This window comes from Garra rufa, chromosome 2 (genome assembly GCF_049309525.1).
Source record: "Garra rufa chromosome 2, GarRuf1.0, whole genome shotgun sequence".
Lineage (NCBI taxonomy): Eukaryota > Metazoa > Chordata > Actinopteri > Cypriniformes > Cyprinidae > Garra > Garra rufa.
The window spans coordinates 42,630,249-42,637,794 of NC_133362.1; positions in this window are offsets into that span (position 1 = coordinate 42,630,249).

The following is a 7,546-nucleotide window of genomic DNA, read 5'->3' on the forward strand; positions in this document are numbered from 1 at the left end:
ATCGGCGAAGATCAGTGAACTCCGTCAGAGCGCGTCTGATGCTCATAATCACCGAACCTCACCAGATCCTCCTCTATCGGTGAGCGTCCATTATAAAACACTCACAGGACATTCATTTGGACAACTAGACACATGTATTTAAATTTCACGCAAAAATACAATAGGGAACAGAGTCCAGAGAGCGCGCATAGTTTGTGAATCATTATAGGGACTTATGCGTGCCTAATGTAAGATTCTTATATACACGAGTGTTATACATAGGTACGCTCAAGTTCGTTATTATTACACTAATCGTGTAAAGTACATTAGCGCTACGGTATTTGCTTCATGCATGTAGCCGAGATGTAGTATACGTGCAGCGGTTGGAAGTTTTGAGCCACCATTCAGTCTGTATTTAACAGTACGTCGAGTCCGAAGCAATCAATCACAGAACACGAGAGAGGCCGTGCTTTGATAATTTTTTTATTTAGCTATAACATAATGAAATTAATAAATTATAGGATAATATTTAAATTAATTCTAAGATATCTCGCGGCCCACAGGTTGGGAACCACTGCAATGGAGGACCCTGCATGTCCAAAATCGACTCACTATGAGCGGGAGTGAGAACGTGTTGCAATTTATCAACACACAATAATTTATATTTTACTTATTTAAAGAAGTATATTGTGTCATTATAGGCCTCAGACTCATCTTATTTGCATGATTTAAATTTTGTCTGTGTTTAATGACATTGCAGAGTTTTCTGAACAAATGCATTTTGTGAAGTGAAGTGAACCTCAACTGACATAGGGAGAAGTGAACACTGTGTGAGAATCACCCGAATAGGAATAGCTTATTAACAGTAGTAGTAATAGTTATAGTAGTAATAGTTAGTAATTACTAACTTTAAAAGTGAAAAATAGTGTGTTCAAGTTTGAAAATGTGCTGGCCTGTTAGTAATACTGTTAATATCTGGACTCTTTTGACTTAGACTTAAGAAAACTCCTCAGAACAGGTGCTAGAAATAGCACAGCAATGCCCTGTCAACCACTTTCAATACCCTAGCATTGTGACAGTGAGTTTTGCATGCGTATGTGCCCTAATGAAATGTTACTTTGATATCACAAGAAGACATTTACGTTAAATCAAACAATTAACAAATAATACAAAGTGTAGTACAAGGAGGCTGCACTAAAGCAGAACAGTTGATTTGTTCCTCTGTTTATCACCAGTGTCATGCAGTATATAGTCCCTGGTGAACCCTGTTATTTATGGTCAGTCTGCTACACATGTGCTTCATTAATATTTCAGCACTGTGTTATGATATCCGATAGGAGCAAAGCTGCATTTGATATGCAGCACAGTCGACCATTAGAGGTAGGGCGGTATCATGCTTCAGAGAGATTTTGCTCCTTCTTCAAATTACACACATGATTAAAGGTTAGATACAAATGCCAAGTACATTCAGATAATTCTGAAAACAGCAATTATCAAAACATAAGGGTGGCACACCTGAAAATTGATGGCAAGCGCTGTGAAGTTTATTTATTATTTATTTTTTTTAAATGTTATTGCAAATCTTAATTCATCATTTTGTTTACACATTGTTTGTAGTATTTGTTCATTTTCTTGGAATATCTGCTGGGAAATTTACATTATGATGATGTCAGTTGGTGCAAACAAACAACTGGAAGCAGCTGAAGAGGATTAACGGTCATCCAGTGCCACTAATCCTTTATCTTCGCAGTCATCGTCTATTTTAAGAAAGTGCCCTTTGTTTGTTTGAGTCTGTGTGTGTGTTGGACAGGGTGTGTTTGCTTTGAACTTTGCGGCTCTAGGCGTAAAGTTCATGATGGTGGCTGTGAAGATGGTTGAAGGCCTTGGGGCTCAGAGGATTCTGGTGGTTTTCTTTGGTTCACGAAACCCTCCCAGCATCCTGCCTGCCGCCCCTTGTCCTTGTAGAGGCCAAGCTTGCTTAGGATAATACATGCACAATGCCCAGAGATATTTGTATTCTCAAAACGGAGCCTGTAAGGCTTCACAAAAACAAAGTGGTTTCCCATAATGTTACTTGAAGTCTGACAACTGGGTCTGTCAATCTCACCAACCAAAGTTTGTTTTCTTCACTTTTTTTCATATACTGGCTTCAGTATCAGTGTTGGAGAATCTTTTTTAACTACAGTCATGCTGCTCTTTTAGTGCTGTGTTTGACACTATTGACCACAACATTCTTTTGAATAGACTTTATTATGTTGGCATTAGTGGAAGTGCATTGGCATGGTTCAAATCATACTTATCATCAGTTTGTGGCAGTGAATGACGAGGTATCATATCAATCACAAGTGTATGCAGTATGAAGTACCTCAAGGCTCAGTATTAGGGCCATTACTTTTTACGTTTTACATGTTACCGTTGGGAGATATCATCAGGAAACATGGTGTTAGCTTTCACTGTTATGCTGATTATACTCCGCTCTATATTTTCTTGTGGCCCGGTGAAACATACCAGTTCTCTGGCAATTTGATAATGATTATACTTTATGTAGGTGCAAACTCACAAAATGCCTTAAATAAGGTCTGAGGTGAGACCAGATGAGTCTTTTGAAAATCTGACTTTGCTGCAACATTGAACTTTTGCACTATTGACACTATTGTCCTATTTAATACTGTAAGGTTGCTTTGACACAACCAGTATTGTTAAAAGCGCTGTATAAATAAAGGGGGGGGGGAGAGATAAGATTAGCTACACCTACATATACTAATACACTAAGAAAATGTACTGCACTGAAGCTATGTAAAAGGGCAATACCTTTTTTTTTTAATTATGTTTTAAGTTCAGGATAATCAACTACTTCAGCACAGTGGAGCAAGTTCAGATAATCAACTTAATTAGCATCATAAATATATATACAGTGATCTTACCTCTGTCCCACAACAGTGTTTCTGGTATCTCTCCTCCACCTCTAAATCCTCAAGCCTACCTATTCTTATCCCAATTTGGGAATATGGGGGAGTTGTCTGGGTTCGGGCTATATTCTGAGCTCAGAGCCCTCTCCTCGGACAGCACGCCAAATATGCTTATTTGCTCAATGTGATTATACTGTATGTAGGTGCAAACTCGCAAAATGCCCTAAATAAGGTCTGAGGTTAACATGAGCACAAGATATTCTTATGTTTTATTCAGAAACATAAAAACCAAGAGTAATATCCCTTTGTGATTTTTTTTTTTTTTTCTGAAGCTTTTAGCTTTTTGTTTTGAAAAAGGCTGTTGCTAACAAGTGGCTAAATGGAACTGTAGTTAGGGGTCCTATTATGAGACATATCAGACACATCAATTTTTGATTTATTTAAAAAAATAATTCCCAATACCCCTCACTCAACAAGCAAACTAGGTGCCAGCGAAACACCGGCTGTATCCGAAATCACCCCCTATACCCTCATTCACTATTCCCTACATTAGTCCACTCATTCAGTCCACTTGAAGGAGTGAGTGAAAACGAGTGAGTGAATTCGGACACTGAGTGCACCGGAAGGACTGCCGCTTTTGCATAGTATTGCTTACTGTTTAACAATCATTTAAAACGGACAGTTCGAGTAGTTAGATTAAAGGATTTATCTTGAACTATGTCAAGGAGTTTACATATAAACCCTGGTTAAACAATTTAATAATCAATTTACAACGAATTTGTACCCGTGTTGTATGCTGTATTATGCAGTGGACAAGCGAATGGATGGATGATTCAGCTGCGGGCGCCATCGTCTGGCGAGACGCGGGAATTCAGTCGGCGCGCGACTCTCACAGTGCATTATGGGTTATCTCTAGCTGTTGAGCGTACATCGGTTGTACACTCGTTTTTGCGGTGCATTGTGGGATTGAATGAGTGCACTCGGGAACGTTCACTATGGTTTCGAACACCACTTAAAATGGCTGTCCCCTCAAATAGTGCACTATTTGAGGGTATAGGGGGCGATTTCGGATACAGCCACCCAAACTGCGACTAACAACCATGCCTCTGGATTCCACGGCTGCAAAAGACGCATCAGCAAGATAAGACAAGATAAGTTTTATGACCTAAGGAAATTTTAGAGAGTTTTGATTCTCAATTTGTTCACATTGTAACAGACAAACATACTCATTTTAAACAAAAAACTTTTAAACTAATTGAAAAACTAATTTTAACCCTGTTCTATGTATAGACTTATATACAAACCTCCCATTTGACATTTTTTTTTATTTTTATAGTGCTTTGCCTAATCCAAACTCTTTTGACGTAATGTTTAACATTGCTTCCTGTAGATCACATGTATAGCATGTTATGAGTTACAATTTCTGAATGTTCATTCATGCTACATTTAGCCAGCCCAGTTGCATTTTAGTGTGATAAGTATATTTAACCACTCAAATTTCATATGCAAACGCCCCGCTAGAGCACAAAGGATCGTAAACATTCTGTCCAAAAGTGCAATTCCTCATTGGCTTACTTACTGGATTCTTTTTCTTGAAGACAAAGAAGTTAGTGAAGATGCTAAGCTAGAATCTTTGAAGGACTTGTCTTTCCATTCACCAGTGACATTCTGCATCAAACCCAGTTCTCTCTCATCAACAAAACCTCAGCAGAGATCAACCACAGCCTCAACAAATTGCATCAGGACTCTTTTTCAAATGGCAGGACGTGCAAGTATTAAACTTCTTAACTGATACATTAAGTATCACCTCCCTCTTTTCACAAAGGTGTGTCAGAACTAAAAATTTACATTTCCTTCAGACATTAGATCTGCTGAATATCAAATACTTCCATAACTTTATGCTTTTATCCTTTACTCTTGAGCTTTAACCCACATTTCTCTACCAGAATGTATGTATATATGTACAGTGTGTGTGTGTGTGTGTGTGTGTGTGTGTGTGTGTGTGTGTGTGTGTGTGTGTGTGTGTGTGTGTGTGTGTACCTGGTATTCATCACGTTGTGGGGACCAAATGTCCCCACAAGGATAGGAATACCAGTAGATTTTGACCTTGTGGGGACATTTCTCAGGTCCCCATGAGGAAACAGGCTTATAAATCATGCACAATGAGTTTTTTTGAGGAAGTAAAAGTATGCACAATCTCCTGTGAGGGCTAGGTTTAGGTGTAGGGTAGGTGTAGGGCCATAGAAAGTACGGTTTGTACAGTATAAAAACCATTACGCCTATGGAATGTCCCCATAAAACATGTAAACCCAACATGTGTGTGTATGTGCGTGCATGTGTGTGCGTGTTAGACTAGTTAAAGTGCTTAGCGCATTTATTAAAGTCTTGCTTGTATCACACCTTAGGTTGTTTGTTGCTTTGTTTATAATTGGGGACCATAATCATGCTGATCACAGCGACATGCTGTTTAAAGTGTGTTGGATGAGTATTGGGATAGTATTATCTATGGCCAAGAGAGTAACATTCTATTACAGCCTAATCTCACTAAACATTCACTGGACGATTGTTGGCGGGATGTCTAAAGCTGATTCTGTCAGGAATTCCCCAAAACAAAATTTGATCCAAATTATTTTATTGATCATAATTAATTAATACATATTTCATGGGCTTATTGGCCACAAATGCAAATGAGCTGCTGCTCATCTTCACCATTCCAGAAGAGGACTGTGCCTTTATAGCTTGTGCCTTTGTAATCCTTTGTAATGCCTTAGTGATCATCTCAATTGTGCATAAACTCACATGACATTGCAGTTTTTTGTCATTCAATTTTCAAAATTTCACTGTAAAGTCCAATAGTTTACCTTACCCTAGGCAGGCAATTATTTTTACTCATTTGTTTCTAATTATGTTTACTCATTTCTGAAAGTAATTTCATAGTTGAAATGTCAATACAGATGACAAGAAAAAAGAACACCACATAAGCTGACTTTGTAAATTAATGTTGATTTTCCTAAATTGTTTTTGTGTAGGGTGACCATATTCTGAGAATCCAAAAAGAGGACACCCTCCCCAGGATGGGCTTGACTTGTAAATGTATGCTGAATGCAATTGGTTGCCTTGTGTTTTTTAAACACTATTTTCATCGTTTCTGTTATGTTAAATGCCACATTTGCTTTCCCTTTATAATATTCACTTATGTTGTATATTTGAATATCATAAAATAACACGAGTGAATTACTTTTTTTTATTTAACATTAAATTGTTAAATCGAAACACATAAAAAATGAATGTTTATATAAAAAAGTGAGTGTTTGATCATGTCCAAATACACATTCAAATGTATTTAACTATAACGTTAATTTTACAGTAACTGTAATATAAATACTATAGACGTTTTTCCTGAACACGGAAGTAAGTCCGACTCTTAACTGAAAGAATGCTTTGCATTTCCAGTCTGCATTGTTTCTAGTCAAATTAGGGTATATTCCGAGCTAATAAACTAATGTTAAACCTATTACAATGTTTTTAAAAAGCACATGGCTCCATAGTGCCATAACTTGGCAATGTCGCAATGACCGTCATTTGTCAGTGCCTCACTCTAATGAGTGTGTAGATGACACGAAGCAGCGGACGTTAGCTACATTAAAAACAGATGGACGCTATTTGAATGGGTTCCTATGGAAACCGGAACAGAAGAGCATTCAATCTGACGTTAGAATTCGTAATGGCGGTGCTCATCGTTTACTCAGGAAAAAGGTCTATATTAGAAAATATAGTTATCTTTTAAATGGCCAGGATCATTATTGCATATATTATTTAGTAAACTCCTCAAAATATTAACTAAATAGAACTTAACTATATATTAAAATTATTTAATTGAATAAAAGTTACACTTAAGGTGTTTGGTCACATTTGACTGCCAAAGAGTAAGAGAACATATTAATTATGTCTCTTTATCACTCCACAGAATAAAATGCGATTGTAAAGCGTATTCAGAGTAGTTATCAATAAACGCAATCAATGCACATTATGTGTTAATAATTACTCGAAATTGCTGCAAATATATAGAAAAACTGCTGTCTATCCTACGTAAACCCATTCAAACACATTAGCCGCTTTTCCACTATCGTGCCGAACCGTTCTTAGAACGGTTGGGTACGGTTCCAGTTGTGTTTCCACCTGAGCCTGGTACGGCACGGCACGGCACGATTACAACCCCGGACATAATTTTATAGCCAAAAAGGAGGACATGTCCAGGTAAAAGAGGACGTATGGTCACCCTATTTTTGTGTGAACTCATCATTATCGTGACTAGTGCTCCCTTTGGTTGTGCACTTGGAACTTCATTTATATTACCTCACAAAAGTTATTACACTCCTCACATTTCAGCAACCATTTTAGTATATCTTCTCAAGGAACAATATTATGAAACTTGAATAATTTTTAGAGTAGTCAATGTGCAGCTTGTATAGCAGTATAGATTTACTATACTGCAACAAAAGTGAGTACACCCTATAAGTGATAACAGCAGTATGTTGTTTAACCATGCAAAGCCACATGTCCTATTCATCATATTTATGTTTTTGTCTGCTTGACAGGACCATACAAAGTTTTGTATTTTGTATTAGAAAATTAAATTATGTGCTTTAAGTACAGTT